General features: G+C 36.8%; 1 protein-coding gene and 1 pseudogene across 2 annotated transcripts in view; one reads left to right on the forward strand and one right to left on the reverse strand.

Moving 5' to 3' along the window:
- STAG1 (stromal antigen 1) overlaps window positions 1-14,404 on the forward strand; it is a 422,258-nt gene that overhangs the window by 84,299 nt on the left and 323,555 nt on the right. The window lies entirely within an intron of this gene.
- On the reverse strand, window positions 3,436-3,822 carry LOC115292244 (annotated as a pseudogene).

Genomic DNA, 14,404 nt, shown 5'->3' on the forward strand with positions numbered 1-14,404 from the left:
AAGTAATGAACCACAAAAATTTTATATCTCTTATATGGTTTGGACCTCACTCTTTAAAGTTCATTTAGTTTAAGAATTAATTAAGAACCCGTTTCTTCCTAATCATGTTCCCATATAATTTGTTTTTCTACTGCTTCATCAGACTTAATAGGCATATATTCTTTCTCCAAGTAATTTAGAAGCTACCTATCATGGTCTCTCTGTATTTTTTCTTTCTAAATTTTAAGTTCTTAAAAAAAATTTTTTTTTTTCATTTATTTTTGAGACAGAGAGCACGAGCAGGGAAGGGGCAGGGAGAGAGGGAGACCCAAAATCTGAAACAGCCCCCAGGCTCTGAGCTGTCAGCACAGAACCGATGCGAGGCTTGAACCCACGAACTGTGAGATCATGACCTGAGCCTAAGTCAGATGCTCAACTGACTGAACCACCCAGGCTCTTTTTAAGAGCAGGCGCCATAATTTAAACATTTTTAAGTTTGTGGGTGTTTTTCCCTATTGAAATTAAGCATACAGAAAACTATTCCAGAATGTCTTCTGAAGACTACATGTTCATATCTAGCCCAGAAAACAGAAATGTGCATGTTGTAGTGAGAAAGGTTATTATGTTGTTCTTGTTATAAAATTGAAGTTAGTATTATAGAGCCAGTTTTGTAAATTAATGCTGTACAAACTGAGTTAATGATGGAGATAGTGATTATATGGAAACAGTGGAATAGATAAGGAAGGTATTGACTTGAGCCATAAACTATGGTTCAAATTTTAATTAAAATTTTTTTTTAATGTTTATTTTTGAGAAGAGATACAGAATGCAAGCAGAAGAGGGGCAGAGAGAGAGGGAGACACAGAAATTGAAGTAGGCTCCAGGCTCTGAGCTGTCCTCTGAGCTTTCAGCACAGAGCCCTACTGGCTTCAACTCACCAGTTGGGAGAGCATAACCTCAGCCAAAACCAGATACTTAATGGAGTGAGCCGCCCAGATGCCCCATTCAAATTTTAATTTTTAACTTTTGTTTATGAAAAGTTTTATTTACTGGATTAATAAACTCACACATATTTTGAGGGTAACTGAAAAAAAATGGTTCACCTTTAGTGATGTTTTCTTCACTATATTAAAAATAATTATCATTGTGTTTAAAAAAATTTTTATTACTTTTTTCTTAGGATTGTAGTAAGGTGATGGTTATTTCCACTTGTGAAATAATTTTTATATGAAAATCATGGGGCTATACAACTTAATTATTTTATGTTTTTTTTTACAGTCATTTTTTCATACATGTTTTCATTTTTACAGAAGTCTTTTAATAGTAGATATTTATTTGTTTTAGACAGGGGACATATTTGGAATATTTTTATTGTTTCCCCATCTATAGTCACTAATTTGGTGATATATACTGTCTTTCATAATGAAGTCGTTGTCAGATAGTTTTTATTTGTATGAGTCAGTATATTCATTAGGAAAATATTTAAATGTATGTAACTTTTAGCCAAGGAAAAGTTAAATGGTGATGATATTTGAATTTTGGTCAGACTGTAATTTTAAAGGATCATAATGCAGCTTTCATATAAAGCACATGGAAATATAAACTTAAGTTCAAGTAATTTTGGTGAACATGTCTGTTAATTTTCTATTTGCATGCATGTGATTTTGTATAAGGCAACTATTTTTTCTTGGGGTTCCTTTTTACTTGCTAGCTGATGGAGTTTTTAAAAAAATTTTTGTTTTAATCATTGGTACTCATCACTACAAGTACACTTTTTGATCCCCATCATCTATTTAACCCATCCCCTGCCTTCTTCCCCTCTGGTAACCATTGGTTTGTTCCCTGAGGTTAAGAGTCTGTTTCTTGGTTTGTCTCTTTCTCTCACTCTCTGTACTTTTTAATTTTTTTTGGCTTGTTTGTTTTGTTAAATTCCACATAAGTGAAAATGGTATTTATCTTCATCTGACTGATTTATTTCAGTTAGCAAGCTCCATCTTGCAAATGACAAGATTTTATTCTTTATGGCTGAAAATATTCCACTGTGTATATATAACACATATTCTTTATCCATTTATCAATTCATGGATATTTGGGCTGCTTCCATATCTTGGCTAATGTAAATAATGCTGCTATAAACTACTATATCCTTTTGAATTAGTGTTCTTGTATTTTCTGGATAAATACCAAGTAATACCATCAGTGGATTGTAGGGTAGTTCTGTTTTTAACTTTTTGAGGAATCTCCATACTATTTTCCACAATGGCTGTAGCAGTTTGAATTCCCAGTAAAGCAAGAGGGTTCCTTTGTCTTCATATCCTTGCTAACACCTGTTGGTTCTTGAGTTTTTGACTTTAGCTATTTTGAGACAGGTATGAGGTGGTATCTCTTATAGCTTTGATTTGCATTTCCCTGATTATGAGTGATGTTGAGCATTTTTTCATGTGATTGTTGGCCATCTGAATTTCGTCTTTGGAGAAATGTCTGTTAATGTTTTCTGCCCATTTTTAATTGGATTGTTCATTTTTGGGTGTTGTTATATAATTCTTTATAGATTTTGGATACTGATCCTTTATCAGATATGTCGTTTGCAGATATGCTCTACCATTTAGGTTGACTTTTAGTTTTGTTGATTGTTTACTTTTCTGTGCAGAACCTTTTTATTTTGATGTAGTCCTAATAAATAGTTTATTTTTCCTTATGTTTCTCTTGCCTGAGGGGACCTCTTTAGAAAGAAGTTGCTATCGCTGATGTCAGAAAAATTATTGCCTGTGCTGTCTTCTAGGAGTTTTATGCTTTCAGGTCTCACATTTAAGTCTTTAATCCATTTTGGATTTCTTTTTGTATATGGTGTAAGAAAGTGGTCCAGTTTCATTCTTCTGCATGTTGCTGTACAGTTTTCCCAATACCATTTGTTGAAGAGACTCTTTTTATTATTGGATATTCATTTCTGTTTTGTCAAGGATTAATTGACCATTTAATTGTGGGTTTATTTCTAGATTTTTTTTTAAAGAGTATTTATTTATTTTGAGCATAGGGAAGGGGCCGATAAAATCTCTAGCAGGCTCCATGCTGTCAGCACAGAGCCTGATTAGGGGCTCTATCTCATGAACTGTGAGATCAGGACATGAACAGAAATCAAGAGTCCTACACTCAACCAGTTGAGCCACCCAGGAACCTCTTTTCTTTTTTAAAGGCTTTAAGTATGGCTAGTCTGCAGTGGGCAAGAGGTTAAGTCCAAACCTAAGACTATAGGAATTAGGGATGAGCCAGAGTTCACAGTCAACCTGAATGAATAAAAGTAACACCTAGAGTAAAATAAAGTGTGTGGTAACAGATTCCAAAGAAGCTTCATTTTATTACAGAGAATATACAAATCCTTTTCCTTAGAAGGAAAAATACTTTTCCTCTTCCCCCTCAATGACAGATGTACATCTTCCACAGTTCCCAGCTTTTCTTCTACCGGTACTTTCCATGTCGGTTAAAGTGTTTATAGAGGTAGCTGATGCGTTCGTTAAGGTTGTACAGGTCATCAAGGAACATTCTATTTCCAACCATTTTCTTCTTTCTGATACATCATTGCAATTCATTCCCCTTCCAGCCTCTAAGCCATCTGGGGCCCCTAATCAGTTCTTTGGGGTGCATTTCAAAGTCTCCCAAGATCCCAATGTTGTCATACACCCCAAACATGGCCCTCTTCTTGTTCCAACGATCAACCACTTTGGGAGGTGGGAGGGTGAGCCTTACATGGAGCATTCCAGGAATACCCAGAGAGAAGCTTCTGCAGGATACGGGCACCCAGCCCCATAGAACCCTGCCTGCCCCCAAAGTGAGGCTCCCTGCCATTGCTCTCGTCTCTCTCCTACAACAGCACACCGCACAAGCATAAGAGTAGGGCCACACGTGGCCCTTGAGTAGCTGACAAGGACGTTCCACAATAGTGTCACAAGACACTATATGGGAGAAGCCATCTGGGATCTCCTATTTCTAGATTTTCTATTCTGTTCTCTTGAAATGTGTGTCGGGGGGCGCCTGGGTGGCTCAGTCGGTTAAGCGTCCGGCTTTGGCTAAGGTCATGATCGCACGGTTCGTGAGTTCGAGCCCTGTATTGGGCTCTGTGCTGACAGCTCAGAGCCTGGAGCCTGCTTCAGATTCTGTATCTCTCTCTCTCTCTCTCTCTCTGACCCTCCCCTACTCACACTGTCTCTCTCTCTCAAAAATAAATAAAAAACAAACAAATTAAATGGAAATGTGTGCCTCTTTTTGTGCCAGTACCATCCTGTTTTGATCACTACAGTTTTGTAATATAACTTGATGTCTGGAATTGTGAATGAAGCCTCCAGCTTTGATTTTCTTTTTTAAGATTATTTTGGGTATTTGGCATCTTTTGTGGTTTCATACAAATTTTAGGATGGTTTGTTCTAGTTCTGTGAAAAATGCTGTTGATATTTTGATAGGGATTGCATTGAATATGTAGATTGCTTTGGGTAGTATAGACATTTTAACAATATTTGTTCTTCCTATTCATAAGAATGGAATATCTTTCCATTTCTTTATGTTGTCTTCAGTTATTTTTACCAGTGTTTTATAGTTTTCAGAGTACAGGCCTTTCTTTGATTAGGTTTATTCCTAGATATCTTATTATATTTGGTGCAATTGTAAATTAAATTGTTTTTGTAATTACTCTGCTGCTGCATTGTTGTATGGAAATGCAACAGATTTCTATAGATTGATTTTATATCCTGTGACTTCACTGAATTTGTTTATGAATTTTAGCAGTTTTTTGGTGGAATCTTTCAGATTTTCTATTTTAGTATCATGTCAACCTAGTTTGTTGAGGGTTTTTAAATTATGAATTGGTATTGTACTTTGTCAAATGCTTTTTCTGCATCTTGAAATGATTATGGTTCTTATTCTTTCTCTCGTTATGATTTAATTATGTTGATAGATCTGTGAATATTAAACCACTATTGCAACCCATAAATACATTCCACTTGATTGTGATGAGTGATTAATATATTGTTGGATTTGGTTTGTTAGCATTTTGTTGAGGATTTTTACATTAATGTTTATCAGAGATACTGGCTTGCAGTTCTCTTTTTTTTTTTTGGTGGTATCTTTATCTGGTTTTGGTATCAGGGTAATGCTGGCCTTATAGAATGAATTTGGAAATTTTCCTTCTTTTTCTCTTTTTTGGGAATAGTTTGAAAAGTAAGGTTATTAACTCTTCTTTAAATGTTTGGTAGCATTCCCTTGTGAAGCTCTGTGGTCCTGGGCTTGCTTTTTTTGTTTTGTTTTGTTAGGAGTTTTTTGGATTACTGATTCAATTTCATTACTGGTAATTGGTCTGTTCAATACTTGTTTCTTCCTGTTTCACTTTTGGTTATGTTTTTAGGAACTTCTCCATTTCTTAAAGGTTATTTAATTTGTTGGTATATAGTTTTTTGTAATAATCTCCTATAATTCTTGGTGTTTCTGTGGTGTTGATTAATACTTTTCCTCTCTCCTTTGTGACTTTATTTATTTGGTTCCTTTCTCTTTTTTTCCTGATAAGTCTGTCTAGAAGTTTATCTATTTTATTGCTTTTTTTTCCCAAAGAATCAGCATCTGGTTTTATTGATCTGTTCTATTTTGAGTTCTGATATCATTTCTCTCGGCTCTAATCTTTTTTATTTCCTTTCTTCTGCTGGTTTCAGGTTTTGTTGTTTTCCTAGCTCCTTTATATGTACAGTTAGGTTGTTTGAAATCTTTCTTGCTTCTTGAGGTAGGCCTGTATTGCTATAAACTTTTATCTTAGAATGACTTTTGCAGTGTCTGAAAGTTTTTGAACCATTGGGTTTTCATTTTCATTTGTTTCCATGTACTGTTTTATTTCTTCTTTGATTTCCTGGTTGACCTATTCATTGTCTCATTAGCATGTTATTTAAACTCCATGTATTTTTCCTCGTCGATGACTTACAGTTTCATCACATTGTGGTCAGAAAAGATGCGTGAAATGATTTCAGTCTTTTTAATTTGTTGAGCCTTGTTTTGTGGCCTAGTAAGTGATCTATTCTGGAGAATGTCCGTGTGCACTTGACAAGAATGTGTATTCTGTTTTAGGATGGAATATTCCTGAATATATATATTAAATTCACATGGTTCAGTCATTCAGTGCCATTATTTCCTTGTTGATTTTCTGTTTTGATGATCTGTCCATTGGTGTAAATGCATTATAATGTCCCCTTCTATTACTGCACTACTGTTATTCCTTTATGTATGTTGTTAATTGTTTAATGTATTTGGGTGCTCCCATTTGCGTGCATAAATATTTACAATTATAATATCTTCTTATTGGATTGTTCCTTTCATTATTATATAGGATATTTTTCTCTTGTTACAGTATTTTTTAAAGTATTTTGTTTGATAGAAGTATTGTTACCTTGTCTTTCTTTGACATTCTTTTGCATCATAAATGTTTCTCCATCCCCTCACTTTCAATCTGCTGGTGTTTTTACATCTGACATGCATCTCTTTTACACAGCATATAGATGGGTCTTTTAAAAAAATCCATTCTGTCACCTCATGTCTTTTGATTGGAGCTTTTAGTCTATTTACATTCAAAGCAATTATTGATAGTTATGTATTTATTTATTACTTGTTTTGTGGTTGCTTCTGGAGATTTTCTCTGAACCTCTCTTGCCTTTCTCTAATCATTTGCTGGGGATTTTTAGTTAAAAACTGTATTTGAATCTTTTCTCTTTATTCTTTGCATGTTTATTAGTGGTTTTTGATTTCATTAGATTTGTATCTAATAGCTTTTGCATATAGCAGTTTATATTAGGTTGATGGTTGTTTAAGTTTGAACCCATTCTTCTCTCCTTCCCACATGTTAAGTATAGGTTGTCATATTTTATATCCTTTTATATGTGAGTTCCTTGTCTGATTTTTTTTTTTTTACAGAAATATTTGTTTTTATTGCTTTTTTGTTTCCTACCTCCATACTGTCATTTTTGGTTTTGCCACTCAAAAAGTCTCTTATAATATTTCTTTCAGGGCTGGTTAAGTGGTCATGAATTCCCTTTAGCTACTATTTGTCTGGGAGACTCTTTATCACTCCTTCTATTCTGAATGATAGCTTTGCTGGATATACTATTCTTGTTGGTTTTTCCCATTCATCACTTTGAGTATATCATGCTACTGCTTTTGGACTTAGAAAGATTATGCTGAAAAATACACTGATTTCCTTATGGGGTTTCCTTTATAAGGTAATTGTCTCTTTTTTTTGGTACTTTTAATATTTTTTTCTTTATCTGTGTATTTCTCCCCTCCTTTTTTTTTTTTTCTCAAGTAGACTTGATGCCTAGCATAGATCCCAGTGTGGGGCTTGAACTCATGACCTTGTGATCAAAATCTGACCTGTGATCAAGAGTTGGATGCTTAACCATTTGAGCCACCCACACTCCCCAATATATTTTCCTTATTAATTTGCAGTATGTCTTGGTGTACATCTGCTTTTGTTGATTTTGTTGACAGATCTCTGTGCCTACTTGATTTGAATATCTTTTTCCTTCCCCAAATTAAGGATTTTTTTCAGCTATTATTTTTTCAAATAAAATTTCTGTCCCCATTCATCTCTCTTCCTCTTCTGGGACTTTTGTCTAAGTCTCTGTTCCTGTTTCTCTGTGTTAGGAAAGTCTCCTGTGTCTGCTGTTCTTGAGCATAATGGCATTATGAAGAAGAGGTCCTGTAGTGCCCTGCAGTATAGTGTTCCCTGTTGTCTGGGGCCTGGTGATTCTTGGAGTATCTCCACTGTGTGCAGTGTGCTGTTTGCTTTTGTGTCCTGGTGGCTTTATACTTGAAGCTAGCTGTCTGCAGAGGTTTTCTTTGCCTGTTGTGGGCAATGTTTGGTCCTTGGCCTAAATGTGGCTTGTTTTAACTAGGTGTCCTCTGGTCTGCTTGTGAAATGAGACGTGTTGCTGCTGTCACCAAAATGGTGGCCTGACAAAAGTGGATGGGGAGACGTGATGGCAGTGGCTTGTCTTCCAGGGGAGGGGGCCCATACTTCAGTACTGAGGCAAGTGTGCCTGGGAATGACAATTCTCCTGAAGTGCTATGGGACAGGGCTTATCGTAAGCCAGTTAGGTAGCAGGTGTCCATGTTGGGCTGGTTGCTCATAGCTCTGTATTTATGCTGTGAGGGAGGGAGATGGCACCTGCCAGTTCTTTTTTCCCTGGAGGGGTTCTTCCTGTAAACACCTCTCTGGGATGACTCATCTCATTTTGAGATGAACAATTAGCCTCCCCACTGTGTGCCTGAGGCACTCTTCATAATGCTATTTCTATGTACACTGCCCTTGGAAGTCCATCAGACTAGTGACCTTTACAACTTCAGTCTTTAAGCCCCACTGGCTGTAAGGACTCAGGATTTTTGGGCCCTCTCACTTTCCAAGCCAGTTGCTATGGGGACTCATCCCCCCACCTCCCCAGTGTGCTCCCCAGTGCACTAGTTTGTCACTCTTCCTTGTTTACAACCGTGGCTCCCTGCACACTGCAGCAGCCACAGTCCATTTCTCTCCCAAGCTGTGTCTCCTTACTTCCTACCTTTTTTGATGTAGCCTTTTCCCTACCTTTATTTGTGGAGTTTCTTTTGCCAGTCTTCAGATTGATTCCTGGGGTGTTTAGGATGATTCGATAGCCTACTCTGCTACCATCTTCCCTTTTCTTAGCATTCCTAAGTAACATAACCTTAAATATCAAAAGAAATATAGCAGAGTGGTTTCAGAGTTTGGGCTCTGGAGCCAGGTTATCCAGACTCTTAGAACAGATACGGTTTCTAACTGTAACTTACTCAGATGCCTCAGTATTCCCATCTCTCAAAGAGGAGTATTAAAAGACGCAAACTTCAAATGGTTATTGAGAGGAGTATTTGCAAGAGTGGCCGTAAATAAATATTGACTCCTAGCTATAAGAGGAAGGAACAGACAAAAATATAAAGAAATGTTAGCTCTGAGAGGGTAACTTTTTTTTCCCCTTTTTGTTCACTGCCATAGTCTTACTGCCTGAATCTTAGTAAATATTTGTTAAATTAACAAGATTTACATGTATGCATATACATATGAATATATATTTTTTAAAGCAGAGGATAGAAAACTGAATATGAGGAGAGCCCCAGAGTTAACAACTAACCAAAGATAGGAGCTTTTTCTTTACATAAAAAGACAACAACAAGTAAGACTTGAATTTTCAATGAACTCATTTCGCAGTGGAGTGGAAAGGTGGTAGCTAAGCAGGAGCTAGAGGATGAGACCAAAGAGTAGGGTATATCAGAATGGAAGACAATTAAGCTTGGAAAAGCCTCCACAAATGATCTTACACATATATAATCCCACAACTCAGATGAATGTCCCTAAACTAACAGAAAATACCAAGCTTGTAATTCATTCTATTAACTAGTCTCTCCCAAAAGCTTTACACATTAAGCTCTGAAAATTCCATAATAAACATACTTAATTTCTTTTCCAAACTCCTCCCTCCGCATCTTCTCCTTATCTACTCCTTATCTACGAAGAAAACTCATTCGTTTTTCTTTAACTTTGAATATTCCCCAATGTTATTTTCTTACATTCCAACCCATGAAAGTGCACCTTAATACTCTCCTCAATCTCAGCTTTAGCGCTCCTCTTCCATTACTCTAGTCCTAATTCCAAAATACTTATTTCTCTTACAAAACCACTCTCTTTTGCTTCTGTGTATGTGCACATGCTACCTCATGCCATATAACCCGTTCTTCCTAAAGCAAATGGGAAGCTCTAACCTTGACACCTAGGCAGAGTTAGTCTCACAATTACAAGCTTTCACATCTTGTTCATACTTGTACATACAACTGAGGCATTTTTTGCCACACATTCATGTGTACACATACATGTGTACATGTAATATTTTGTAATTAGGAGTGTTACAAATTTCATTCAGTTCCTTTTATTACTCTATGCTAGTATTTTTTAATTAACAAGCTTTGTAATTTGAGAGTAGTTTAAGTTTAGAGCAATTTGCCACATATTTCATTGGCATTTCTAGCTCTTCAGGAGATTTATGTTCTTTTAGAAAGAACTGTCCTCTCTTTCTGCTCCTAAAGAATTGTATAGTACCAGGTACCCAGAATAGGGGCTTACTAATTATAATTAGCAACTGTACAAAATAAAGATGTACCATGCCATTATAATGTAACAATAAAGTGGTAAATAAATAACTAATTAAACTTGTTCTTAGTTCTATTTTGCATCAGGTCTTTTTTCGTTATTTCTAACTGGTGACATAGTTATTATATAATTTACCTTTTAACTGTAACTTCTCATTTCTGGAAATCTACTGAACACTGGAGCTACAAAAGGAAGTCAGATTATGGCAAGCTCCATACCTAGTTCCTCTCTATGGAATACCACATCCTGCCCAAAGTAATGAGTTGGGTTTCAGGAATACAACTAAGGCAAGTTTAAGTAAAAAGGCAGAAAAATCTAACAGCATCAAGTGAATAGATCCAAACTAGAGTTTTAATGAATGTTTAAGTAGAAAGGGCATTGTGCCTTTATCTGTGAGTACACATATACTCTTGCATACATGTGCTTTATTTATTTAAACTTTTTAAAAATGTTTACTTATTTTTTTGAGAGAGTGAGAGATACACAGATCATGATTGGGGTTGGGGCAGACAGAAAGACACAGAATCTGAAGCAGTCTCCGGGCTCTGAGCTGTCAACACAGAGCTCGACAGGGGGCTTGAACCTACAAACCTTGAGATAACGTAACCTGAGCTTAAGTTGGACGCTTAACTGACTGAGCCACTCAGGTGACCTATGTGCGTGTGCTTTAAGTCCACATAAATATCAGATTGTCCAGGGGAAAAGTAATGTTAAGGTATAAAAACCTAAATTAGCATCTGTTGACAACAGTAAACTGCTAATAAGTTAATTTACTTTTTTTTTAAAGAGACTATATTTTTTTTTATTAAATAGTTTATTACCAAGTTGGTTTCCATATAACACCCGGTGCTCTTCCCCACAAGTGTCCTTCTTTGTGACCATAACCCCTCTTTCCCTTCCCCCCTCACTCTTCAGCCCTCAGTTTGTTTTCGGTATTCAAGAGTCTCTCATTATTTGCCTCACTCCCTCTCCCTGACTCTTCCTCCTGCCCTTCCCCTTCCCATGGTTCCCTGTTAGGTTTCTCCTGTTAGACCTATGAGTGCAAACATATGGTATCTGTCCTTCTCTGCCTGACGTATTTTGCTGAGCATGACTCCCTCCAGGTCCATCCACTTTGCTACAGATGACCAGATTTCATTCTTTCTCATTGCCATGTAGTATTCCATTGCATATACATATACACCTCTTTATCCATTCATCAGTTGGTGGATATTTAGGCTCTTTCCATGATTTGGCTGTTGTTGAAAGTGGTGCTATGAACATTGGGGTACATGTGCCCCTGTACATTAGCACTTCTGTATCCCTTGGGTAGATCCCCAGCAGTGCTATTGCTGGGCCATAGGGGAGTTCTATTGATAGTTTTTTGAGGAACCTCCACACCGTTTTCCAGAGTGGCTGTGCCAGTTTACATTCCCACCAACGGTGTAAGAGGGTGCCCGTTTCTCCACATCCTCACCAGCATCTATAGTCTCCTGATTTGTTCATGTTAGCCACTCTGACTGGTATGAGGTGGTATCTTAGTGTGGTTTTGGTTTGTATTTCCCTGATAATGAGTGATGCTGAGCATCGTATCATGTGTCTGTTGGCCATCTGGATGTCCTCTTTGGAGAATTGTCTATTCAGGTCTTCTGCTCATTTCTTCACGGGATTATTCGTTTTTCAGGTGTGGAGTTTGGTGAGTTCCTTGTAGATTTTGGATACAAGCCCTTGGACACTAGCCCGATGTGTCATTTGCCACTATCTTTTCCCATTCTGTTGGTTGCCTATTAGTTATTTTGATGGTTTCCTTTGCCATGCAGAAGCTTTTTATGTTGATGAAGTCCCAGTACTTCATTTTTGCTCTTGATTCCCTTGCCTTTGGGGATGTGTCAAGTAGGAAATTGGGTGCGATTGAGGTCAAAGAGACTATTTCCTGCTTTCTCCTCTAGAGTTTTGATGGTTTCCTGTCTCACATTCAGGTCCTTTATCCATTTTGAGTTTATTTTTGTATATGGTGTAAGAAAGTGGTCTAGTTTCATTCTGCATGTTGCTGTCCAGCTCTCCAGCACCACCTGTTAAAGAGGCTGTCTTTTTTCCATTGGATACTCTTTCCTGCTTTGTCAAAGATTAATTGGCCATACACTTGTGGGTCCAGTTCTGGACTCTAAAGAGACTTTATTTTTAAGAGCATTTTTGGATGATAGCAAAATTGAGCAGAAGATTCAAGGACTTCCCATATACCACCTAAATTAATACAGCCTTCCCTACTCTCAGTATCTTGTACCAGAATGGTACATCTGTTCAATCAGTGTACCTACATTGGCACATCATTATCCCCCTAAATTCATAGTTTACATTAGGATTCACTCCTGGTATTGTATATTCTTTGGGTTTTGGTAAATGTATAATGACACATCCATCTTTATAATATCATATAGAGAAATTTCATTGACCTAAAATTCCTCTGTGCCCTGCCTGTTCATCCCTCCTGCCCCATAACTTCTGTCAAACACTGGTCTTTTTACTGTTTTCTTAGTCTTGCCTTTTCCAGTATTCTGTGTAGTTGAAAACACAGAGTATGTAGCAGTTTCAGATGGGGTTCTTTCTTAAGTTACTGACATGGATTGACTATTTCTCGATGGCTTTTCATGGCTTGATAGCTCATTTCTTTTTATTCCATTGCATCTACCACAGTTTGTTTATTCACCTCCTGAAGGACAGCTTGTTTGCTTCCATGCTTTGGCAATTATTAATAAAACTCTTGAAAGCATCTGTGTGCAGGTTTTATTTGGAGAGGTTTTCATGTCCTTTGGATAAATAAAATACCCTAGCTTGATTATTGGATCATATTTTAAGAGTATATGTAGTTTTTATTTTATTTTTTTAATGTTTCTACTTATTTTTGAGAGAGAAAGAGTGGGGGAGGGGCAGAGAGAGAAGAGGGAAAGAGGATATGATGTGGGCTCTGTGCTGACAGCAGAGAGCCTGATGCGGGGCTTGAACTCACGAAGTGTGAGATCATAACCTGAGCTCAAGTTGGATGCTCAACTTACTGAGACATGCAGGTGCCCCATTAAGTTTATTTATTTTGAGAGAGAGAACAAACATGAGCAGGGGAGGGGCAGTGAGTGAAGAAGAGAGAGAATCACACGCAGGCTCCAAGGCAGGGCTCAATCTCTGGACCCTGGGATTAAGGCCGGAGCCAAAATCAAGACTTGGATGCTTAACTGACTTAGCCACCAGGTGCTTCAAGACTATGATTTGAAAGAAACTGCCATGCTCTCTTCAAAAGTTGCTGTATTATTTTACATTTCTTTTGCTCCCTATCTTTGTCAGCCTTTGATTTGGTCATCATTCTGGATTTTTGCCATCCTAGTAGGTGTTTTGGGGTATCTCACTATTTTATTGTTTTGTTTTGTTTTCCTCTTAATTTGCAGTTCCTTAGCAACATAGGATGTTTGAGTGTCTTTTTATATCTTTAACTGCCATCTGTGTACCTTCTTTATTGAGGTCTTGGTTCATATATTATGCCCTAAATACGTTGTTTTCTTATTGTTGAGGTTTAAGAATTCTTTGTATATTTTGAATGACATTTCAGAAATTTAAAAAGCAAAAATGTTTTTGCAAATAGTATTTACCAGTTTGGGAGTTGTCTTCCCATGTTCATGACTGTGTCTTTTGCAGAGCAGAAATTTTAAATTCTGATGGAGTCCAGTTTATCAGAAAATTTTTTCACAGCTTTGCCTTTGGTGTTCTATCTAAAAAGTCATCATCATGCTCAAGGGCATATCCAGATTTTCTCCTTTGTTATCTTCTAAAGGTTTTTATACTCTTGAATTTGCATTTAGGTCTTTGATCCATTTTGAGTTCACTTAGTGAAGAATGTAAGTTCTGTGTTAAGTTGATATCTAGTTCCGTATGTTGAAAAGACTGTCTTTTATCCATTTTATCACCTTTGCTCCTTTGTGAAGGATCAATTTACTGTGTTTGTGTTTCTGTTTCTGAGTCCTCTCTTCTGTTGATATAGTTGTTTGGTTTTTTGGTAATGTCACGCAGTCTTGTTTACTACGGTTTTATAGTAAGTTGGGTAGTGTCATTCTTCAAGCTTCCTTTTTCTCCCTTAATATTGTGTTGACTATTTTGGGTGTTTTTACCTGTCTTGATTTGTGATATACACAAAAGAATTTACTGGGATTTTGAGTGGAATTGTGTTGAAAGTATAGATCAAGTGGGAAGGATTGATGTCTTCACAATATTGAGTCTTCCTAT

This window comes from Suricata suricatta, chromosome 5, assembly GCF_006229205.1.
Source record: "Suricata suricatta isolate VVHF042 chromosome 5, meerkat_22Aug2017_6uvM2_HiC, whole genome shotgun sequence".
Classification (NCBI taxonomy): domain Eukaryota; kingdom Metazoa; phylum Chordata; class Mammalia; order Carnivora; family Herpestidae; genus Suricata; species Suricata suricatta.